The sequence below is a fragment of the Musa acuminata genome, unplaced genomic scaffold (genome assembly GCF_036884655.1).
Source record: "Musa acuminata AAA Group cultivar baxijiao unplaced genomic scaffold, Cavendish_Baxijiao_AAA HiC_scaffold_56, whole genome shotgun sequence".
Taxonomy (NCBI): domain Eukaryota; kingdom Viridiplantae; phylum Streptophyta; class Magnoliopsida; order Zingiberales; family Musaceae; genus Musa; species Musa acuminata.
This window is the reverse complement of record NW_027020337.1, coordinates 97501-107500: the sequence shown is the minus strand read 5'-3', so window position 1 is coordinate 107500 and position 10000 is coordinate 97501.

Below are 10000 nucleotides of genomic sequence, written 5' to 3'. Positions count from 1 at the left end.
AAAACAGGCCAAAACGGCCCAAAAACGGGCCAAAACTGGCCATTTTTGGCTGCGCGAGCGAGCGGCGAGCGGCGGACAGCGAGCGAAGCGAGAGGCAGCACCGTCCCTGCTATACGAAAGCCCCATCCAGCCCTGTGCCACCCGGGGGGTTCCAGGGTGCTGAGATGGCTGACGTTTTGCTCCGCTCACGATGGTCACCGCACCACGCAAGAACAGCCCAAAAACAGGCCAAAACAGCCCAAAAACGGGCCAAAACAGGCCATTTTTGGCTGCGCGAGCGAGCGGCGAGCGGCGAACAGTGAGCGAAGCGTGAGGCAGCACCGCCCCTGCTATACGAAAGCCCCATCCAGCCCTGTGCCACCCGGGGGGTTCCAGGGTGCTGAGATGGCTGACATTTTGCTCCGCTCACGACGGTCGCCGCGCCACGCAAGAACAGCCCAAAAACAGGCCAAAACAGCCCAAAAACGGGCCAAAACAGGCCATTTTTGGCTGCGCGAGCGAGCGGCGAGCGGCGAACAGCGAGCGAAGCGTGAGGCAGCACCGTCCCTGCTATACGAAAGCCCCATCCAGCCCTGTGCCACCCGGGGGGTTCCAGGGTGCTGAGATGGCTGACATTTTGCTCCGCTCACGACGGTCGCCGCGCCACACAAGAACAGCCCAAAAACAGGCCAAAACAGCCCAAAAACGGGCCAAAACAGGCCATTTTTGGCTGCGCGAGCGAGCGGCAAGCGGCGAACAGCGAGCGAAGCGTGAGGCAGCACCGTCCCTGCTATACGAAAGCCCCATCCAGCCCTGTGCCACCCGGGGGGTTCCAGGGTGCTGAGATGGCTGACATTTTGCTCCGCTCACGACGGTCGCCGCGCCACGCAAGAACAGCCCAAAAACAGGCCAAAACAGCCCAAAAACGGGCCAAAACTGGCCATTTTTGGCTGCGCGAGCGAGCGGCGAGCGGCGAACAGCGAGCGAAGCGTGAGGCAGCACCGTCCCTGCTATACGAAAGCCCCATCCAGCCCTGTGCCACCCGGGGGGTTCCAGGGTGCTGAGATGGCTGACATTTTGGTCCGCTCTCGACGGTCGCCGCGCCACGCAAGAACAGCCCAAAAACAGGCCAAAACTGCCCAAAAACGGGCCAAAACTGGCCATTTTTGGCTGCGCGAGCGAGCGGCGAGCGGCGAACAGCGAGCGAAGCGTGAGGCAGCACCGTCCCTGCTATACGAAAGCCCCATCCAGACCTGTGCCACCCGGGGGGTTCCAGGGTGCTGAGATGGCTGACATTTTGCTCCGCTCACGACGGTCGCCGCGCCACGCAAGAACACCCCAAAAACAGGCCAAAACTGCCCAAAAACGGGCCAAAACTGGCCATTTTTGGCTGCGCGAGCGAGCGGCGAGCGGCGAACAGCGAGCGAAGCGAGAGGCAGCACCGTCCCTGCTATACGAAAGCCCCATCCAGCCCTGTGCCACCCGGGGGGTTCCAGGGTGCTGAGATGGCTGACATTTTGCTCCGCTCACGACGGTCGCCACGCCACGCAAGAACACCCCAAAAACAGGCCAAAACTGCCCAAAAACGGGCCAAAACTGGCCATTTTTGGCTGCGCGAGCGAGCGGCGAGCGGCGAACAGCGAGCGAAGCGAGAGGCAGCACCGTCCCTGCTATACGAAAGCCCCATCCAGCCCTGTGCCACCCGGGGGGTTCCAGGGTGCTGAGATGGCTGACATTTTGCTCCGCTCACGACGGTCGCCGCGGCACGCAAGAACAGCCCAAAAACAGGCCAAAACAGCCCAAAAACGGGCCAAAACTGGCCATTTTTGGCTGCGCGAGCGAGCGGCGAGCGGCGAACAGCGAGCGAAGCGAGAGGCAGCACCGTCCCTGCTATACGAAAGCTCCATCCAGCCCTGTGCCACCCTGTCACGAACGGTCGTCGCGCACCCGCAACAACTCCGTTCAACGAACTGTTCGTCGCTCACACCCGCATGTACAGCTGCTTGGCAGCCTGTTTTCTTATGGTTTTGGGTCATTTTGCTTGTAAATATGTAAGTTCGAACAAGCTGCAGCGTTGCAAAGCGATCGCTCACCGAACCGAGCAAAACAGCCCCAAAACAGCCCAAAACGGCTCCGTTTTCGCGTGCCGCGGGAGGTGAGCGGAGTGCTGCCTCCGCTCACCAAAATGTCAGCCATCTCAGCACCCAGGAACCCCCCGGGTGGCACATGGCTGGATGGGGCTTCGGTTATATACCGGGCGTTGAACACTCTTTCGCAAGTTCGTACGTGACCTTTACGGGAACTTGGTGTTGCGTCCGGGACCAGGTGAGCGGCTGTTTGTGGGCTTGCAGCTGTTCGTTCATCCTTGAAAGCCTTGCTTTTCCCCCTCTCCCTCTTTTCTCTTGTGCACACAAGGTGTTCGACGAATTGCTTGTAAAGCTTTCCTTTCCGCGAGACTTCGGGACGTGTCCGTTGCTCGTTCTTTCGATCTAACTCTCTTTCTCTTTTACAGGTCCTTCGGGACCTGCGAGAGGTTACAAAGTGGGCTGATCCTTGCGGAGCAAGATCGCAAGGGCGAAGCGCGACTTAGGCAAGGCAAGCTAAGTTCGCGTCTTGGCCGCACGAGTGACTCGCGACTTAGGCAACGCAAGCTAAGTTCGCGTCTTTGGCCGCAAGGGTGCCGCACGCCTTAGGCAATTCCAGCTAAGGTCGTGACATTGTGGTATCAGAGCGGGCAAGCTCTTCGATCGAACAGCGAACGAACTTCGCAACTTCGCCATGGCAAAGCATCGTGGCGAATCAAGCAAGACGGGGCAGGCCGGACCCTTGCCCCAAGCAGCCGCAGGTGGGCTGCATGTGCACACTCGCTCTCATGCTGTTGGAGCCGCTCATGAGGATCGCGGCAGCGAACAGGATGAGCGAGAAGTTGGCAACTCTCCGCGAGCGGAGGAAGCACAATCTGGTGCGCTAACTGGGAAAAAGAGTCATAAGGAGAGACTCACGACGGCGGAAACCCGCCTGGATGTTCTGGAAGCGAGCATGGAGGAACTCTACCATGGCCAACAAAGACTTGTTGGGGTAGAGAGCTCGCAAGAGGAAGCGGAGTCCAGGATCGACAAGGTCGAGGCCCTAGTCGACCGACTGTCCGATGACACCAAGGACTCCGTGCAGCACTTACAAGATGTTGTGGCGGAACTCACGGCGAAAGTGGCTATGCTCACAAGAACGCTAAATGCGGGAGGAAGCAACACCCGCGTTGCACCACCACAAAACTTGAGGGCACCTGAGCCCCATGGATACGGAGGGGCCAGAGATGCCAAGGAGCTCGAGAACTTTCTGTTCGACATGGAACAATACTTCCGAGCTACGAGACCCGATTCTGAAGATACCAAAGTTTCAATAGCAACAATGTATCTGAACGGAGATGCGAAACTTTGGTGGCGAACTCGTTGGGAGGAAATCCAACAAGGTCGGTGTCGAGTCGACACATGGGAAGACTTGAAGCGGGAGTTGAGAACTCAGTTCCTACCGGAGAACACAGAGTTCGTCGCAAGAAGGAAGTTGAGACAACTCCGCCAAAGTACCACCATCCGAGACTATGTAAAGCAGTTTTCTGCACTGATGCTGGACATACAGGACATGTCCGAGAAGGACAAGTTGTTCAGTTTCCTTGATGGTTTGAAACCATGGGCTCAGCAAGAGCTGAATCGAAGGAATGTTACCGACGTGGTCGGGGCAATTGCAGCTGCAGAAAGGCTCACCGACTTCGTTTCCTCTGAAGACCCAGCGAGAAGGAAACAATCTTCAAACAATCGCCCTCAAAAACATTCTCGAGGGAAGGAGCTCGGGGGTGAACAAAAGAAGAAGAGCTCCCACAAAGGGCCGAACCCGAAAGGCAAGGCCTCAAAACCTGGAGGATGCTTCTTGTGCGGAGGACCGCACATGGTAAGGGAGTGCCCACAGAAGCAGGCACTCAATGCTTTGACAGCTTCCATCCACCCTCCCCGATCGGACAAGGGCAAAGCTGTTGCCCTTAGCTCAAGCAGTTCTGAATCCAGCAGCGACGATGAAGAGTCGCAAGGACCCCGAATGGGAGCAATGCGTTTGTTGAACGCTATGCGGGGTCAAGTGGGGGAGAACATGAAGACGAAGGCACAAAAAGCAGGAAGTAGTGAACTGATGTATGTGGACATCAAGCTGAATGGCCAAACGACCCGTGCAATGGTGGACACGGGCGCTACCCACAACTTCATAGCCGATCGTGAAGCACAGCGACTTGGGTTGACATTGGAGAAGAGCCCAAGCCGAATGAAAGCAGTGAACTCGGAGGCCAGGCGAATCTCCGGATTGGCGAAGGGAGTTCCCATCAGAATCGGGACTTGGAGCGGAACCACCAACATGATGGCCGTGCCACTAGATGACTTCCAAGTGATTCTTGGAATGGAGTTTATGCACGCGGCGAAGTTGGTGCCGATGCCATTCTTGAATTCCCTATGTATGATGGGAGGCGATGACCCCTGTGTGGTGCCCGTCTCTCGGAGAGGAACCAAGGAGCCCCAACATATTTCGGCATTACAATTGAAGAAAGGGGTGCGAAAGGACGAACTAACATTCGTGGCTGCTATGAAGCTAGAGCCACTCAATGAAGAAGCCATTCAAGAACCTGCTGTGGTGGCCAACGTCCTGAAGGAGTTCAAAGACGTTATGCCACCTGAGTTGCCGAAGACTCTTCCGCCACGCAGAGGCGTGGATCACAGTATTGAGCTGGAGCCAGGAGTGAAGCCTCCAGCGAGACCACCCTATCGCATGGCCCCGCCAGAGTTGGCAGAACTCAGAAAGCAGTTAGGTGAACTGCTAAGCGGTGGTCTCATCCGCAGCTCAAAAGCACCTTTCGGAGCTCCAGTTCTCTTTCAGAAGAAACAAGATGGGAGTCTCCGATTATGCGTCGACTATCGAGCCCTCAACAAAGTAACAGTGAAGAACAAGTATCCCATCCCGCTCATCGCGGACTTGTTCGATCAACTGGGCAAGGCGAAGTATTTCTCAAAACTCGACCTCCGGTCGGGGTATTGGCAGGTGCGCATTGCTGAAGGCGACGAAGCAAAGACTACTTGTGTGACCAGATATGGAGCGTTTGAGTTCTTGGTGATGCCTTTCGGCTTAACCAACGCTCCGGCCACATTCTGTACTCTCATGAACCAGCTATTCAAGGAGTATTTGGATAAGTTCGTGGTCGTCTACTTGGACGATATCGTCGTCTACAGCCAAACGCTCGAGGAGCATGTCAAGCACCTTCGGACGATTTTCAAGGTTCTCAGGGAGAACACGTTGTTCGTAAAAAGGGAGAAATGCTACTTTGCTCAGACTGAGATCCTATTCTTGGGGCATCGAATCGGTGATGGCTCCATTCGGATGGATAAGTCGAAGGTGCAAGCAGTTGCGGAATGGCGAACTCCAAAGAAGGTGCCAGAGTTGAGATCCTTCCTTGGTTTCGTCAACTACTATCGACGCTTCATCGCGGGATATTCGAAGCGGGCAACCCCACTGACGGAGTTGCTGAAGAAGGAGCAGCCTTGGAAGTGGTCTGACAGATGTGAGATAGCATTCCAAGATCTGAAGGCTGCTGTTCTGGAAGAACCTGTGCTCAAATTGCCAAACTACGGAGAGCCCTTTGAAGTCCATACAGATGCTTCGGACTTTGCTATTGGTGGAGTACTCATGCAAGAAGGTCATCCGGTGGCCTACGAGAGCCGCAAACTCAACGAGACCGAGAGGCGGTATCCAGTGCATGAGAAGGAGATGACAGCGGTGATCCACTGCCTACGAGTTTGGCGACACTACCTCCTTGGGTCGCGATTTGTGCTGAGGACAGACAACATCGCCCTGAGTTATTTCCAAACTCAGAAGAAGCTCTCCCCAAAGCAAGCACGGTGGCAGGACTTCCTGGCTGAATTTGATATGGCTATGGAATATAAGCCCGGGAAGGCGAATGTCGTGGCCGATGCGCTGAGTCGGAAGGTGGAGTGCGTGAATGCTGCACAACTGGAGGGCAGAGGCCAAACAAGTCAGTTACACTCCAACTTCCTTTCCCGAATCAGAGATGGACTGTATAGTGATCCCCAGGCGGTTATCCTGATGCAGCTCATCAAAGAAGGCAAGGCACGACGATTTTGGGTCCAGGAGGGACTTGTTTACACAAAAGGGAATAGGGTTTATGTTCCCCGAGTGGACAATTTAAGACGTGAACTCTTAAAAGAGTGTCACGATTCCCTTTGGGCTGGACATCCCGGCATTCACAGAACATTGGCACTCGTGGAGAGGGCCTTCTACTGGCCAAAGATGGGGATTGATGTGGAGGAGTATGTTCGAACATGCCTTACTTGCCAACAAGACAAGGTGGAGCAGCGGAAGCCGGTGGGACTTTTGGAGCCGTTGCCCGTACCAGAAAGGCCATGGGAGAGCATTTCCTTAGACTTCATATCAAGCTTGCCACCTGTAGGGGGACTTGGATCGATACTTGTGGTGGTCGATCGGTTTTCAAAGTATGCAACTTTCATTGCTGCTCCCCTACACTGTTCAGCTGAAGAGGCGGCCAGACTGATGATGAAGGGTGTAGTGAAGTATTGGGGAGTCCCACACAATATCATTAGTGATCGAGACGCTCGGTTTCTGGGACGGTTCTGGACCGAGCTATTCAAATTGTTGGGATCAAAGTTATACTTCTCTACAAGCCTCCACCCCCAGACGGATGGTCAGACTGAAAGAATAAATTCGCTCTTGGAGCAGTATCTCCGGCACTACGTGAGTGCCAATCAACGAGATTGGGTGAAGCTGTTGGACATTGCCCAATTCTCCTACAACTTGCAGCGGAGCTCTGCGTCCAACAAGAGCCCCTTCGAAATTATCACAGGACAACAACCGTCGACTCCGCACACCATGGCAATTGGGTATACTGGAAGTAGTCCTTCGGCCTATCATTTCGCAAAGGAGTGGCATCGAAATGCAGATATTGCGCGGGCTTACTTGGAGAAGGCGGCAAAGAGGATGAAGAAGTGGGCCGACTTGGGAAGGCGACCGCAAGAGTTCAAAGTTGGCGATTTGGTGTTGGTAAAGCTCCAACCAGCATCACTCCAATTCTTCAGGAAAAGAGTCCACAAAGGATTGGTGCGTAAGTATGAAGGGCCCTTCCCAATTATCAGCAGGGTAGGCAATGTTTCTTACAAGTTGCAGCTGCCGGCGTGGTTCAAAATTCACAACGTTCTTCACGCCAGCAACCTGAAGGCCTACCATTCAGATCCGCAAGATGCTTCTCGAAGTGTTCCAACTCGGCTACCTCCCATCACAGCCTCCTACGAGAAGCGAGTGGAAACCATTCTGGCGGATCGCAAGATAAAGCTACCCAACGGAGCGGAGCAAACAGAGTACTTGGTGAAGTGGCGAAAGCTTCCCCGAACTGAAGCCAGTTGGGAGCCTGAAGACGCCCTGCGACATGAAGAAGAACTCATCAACAACTACCAACAAGCGTCAACGAGGGCGTCGACAGTTTAAGTGGGGGAGAATGTCACGAACGGTCGTCGCGCACCCGCAACAACTCCGTTCAACGAACCGTTCGTCGCTCACACCCGCATGTACAGCTGCTTGGCAGCCTGTTTTCTTATGGTTTTGGGTCATTTTGCTTGTAAATATGTAAGTTCGAACAAGCTGCAGCGTTGCAAAGCGATCGCTCACCGAACCGAGCAAAACAGCCCCAAAACAGCCCAAAACGGCTCCGTTTTCGCGTGCCGCGGGAGGTGAGCGGAGTGCTGCCTCCGCTCACCAAAATGTCAGCCATCTCAGCACCCAGGAACCCCCCGGGTGGCACATGGCTGGATGGGGCTTCGGTTATATACCGGGCGTTGAACACTCTTTCGCAAGTTCGTACGTGACCTTTACGGGAACTTGGTGTTGCGTCCGGGACCAGGTGAGCGGCTGTTTGTGGGCTTGCAGCTGTTCGTTCATCCTTGAAAGCCTTGCTTTTCCCCCTCTCCCTCTTTTCTCTTGTGCACACAAGGTGTTCGACGAATTGCTTGTAAAGCTTTCCTTTCCGCGAGACTTCGGGACGTGTCCGTTGCTCGTTCTTTCGATCTAACTCTCTTTCTCTTTTACAGGTCCTTCGGGACCTGCGAGAGGTTACAAAGTGGGCTGATCCTTGCGGAGCAAGATCGCAAGGGCGAAGCGCGACTTAGGCAAGGCAAGCTAAGTTCGCGTCTTGGCCGCACGAGTGACTCGCGACTTAGGCAACGCAAGCTAAGTTCGCGTCTTTGGCCGCAAGGGTGCCGCACGCCTTAGGCAATTCCAGCTAAGGTCGTGACAACCCGGGGGGTTCCAAGGTGCTGAGATGGCTGACATTTTGCTCCGCTCACGACGGTCACCGCGCCACGCAAGAACACCCCAAAAACAGGCCAAAACAGCCCAAAAACGGGCCAAAACTGGCCAATTTTGGCTGCCCGAGCGAGCGGCGAGCGGCGAACAGCGAGCGAAGCGAGAGGCAGCACCGTCCCTGCTATACGAATGCCCCATCCAGCCCTGTGCCACCCAGGGGGTTCCAGGGTGCTGAGATGGCTGACATTTTGCTCCGCTCATGGCGATCGCCGCGGCACACAAGAACACCCCAAAAACAGGCCAAAATGGCCCAAAAACCGGCCAAAACTGACCATTTTTGGCTGCACGAGCGAGCGGCGAGCGGCGGACAGCGAGCGAAGCGAGAGGCAGCACCGTCCCTGCTATACGAAAGCCCCATCCAGCCCTGTGCCACCCGGGGGGTTCCAGGGTGCTGAGATGGCTGACGTTTTGCTCCGCTCACGATGGTCACCGCACCACGCAAGAACAGCCCAAAAACAGGCCAAAACAGCCCAAAAACGGGCCAAAACAGGCCATTTTTGGCTGCGCGAGCGAGCGGCGAGCGGCGAACAGTGAGCGAAGCGTGAGGCAGCACCGTCCCTGCTATACGAAAGCCCCATCCAGCCCTGTGACACCCGGGGGGTTCCAGGGTGCTGAGATGGCTGACATTTTGCTCCGCTCACGACGGTCGCCGCGCCACGCAAGAACAGCCCAAAAACAGGCCAAAACAGCCCAAAAACGGGCCAAAACAGGCCATTTTTGGCTGCGCGAGCGAGCGGCGAGCGGCGAACAGCGAGCGAAGCGTGAGGCAGCACCGTCCCTGCTATACGAAAGCCCCATCCAGCCCTGTGCCACCCGGGGGGTTCCAGGGTGCTGAGATGGCTGACATTTTGCTCCGCTTACGACGGTCGCCGCGCCACACAAGAACAGCCCAAAAACAGGCCAAAACAGCCCAAAAACGGGCCAAAACAGGCCATTTTTGGCTGCGCGAGCGAGCGGCGAGCGGCGAACAGCGAGCGAAGCGTGAGGCAGCACCGTCCCTGCTATACGAAAGCCCCATCCAGCCCTGTGCCACCCGGGGGGTTCCAGGGTGCTGAGATGGCTGACATTTTGCTCCGCTCACGACGGTCGCCGCGCCACGCAAGAACAGCCCAAAAACAGGCCAAAACAGCCCAAAAACGGGCCAAAACAGGCCATTTTTGGCTGCGCGAGCGAGCGGCGAGCGGCGAACAGCGAGCGAAGCGTGAGGCAGCACCGTCCCTGCTATACGAAAGCCCCATCCAGCCCTGTGCCACCCGGGGGGTTCCAGGGTGCTGAGATGGCTGACATTTTGGTCCGCTCTCGACGGTCGCCGCGCCACGCAAGAACAGCCCAAAAACAGGCCAAAACTGCCCAAAAACGGGCCAAAACTGGCCATTTTTGGCTGCGCGAGCGAGCGGCGAGCGGCGAACAGCGAGCGAAGCGAGAGGCAGCACCGTCCCTGCTATACGAAAGCCCCATCCAGCCCTGTGCCACCCGGGGGGTTCCAGGGTGCTGAGATGGCTGACATTTTGCTCCGCTCACGACGGTCGCCGCGGCACGCAAGAACAGCCCAAAAACAGGCCAAAACAGCCCAAAAACGGGCCAAAACTGGCCATTTTTG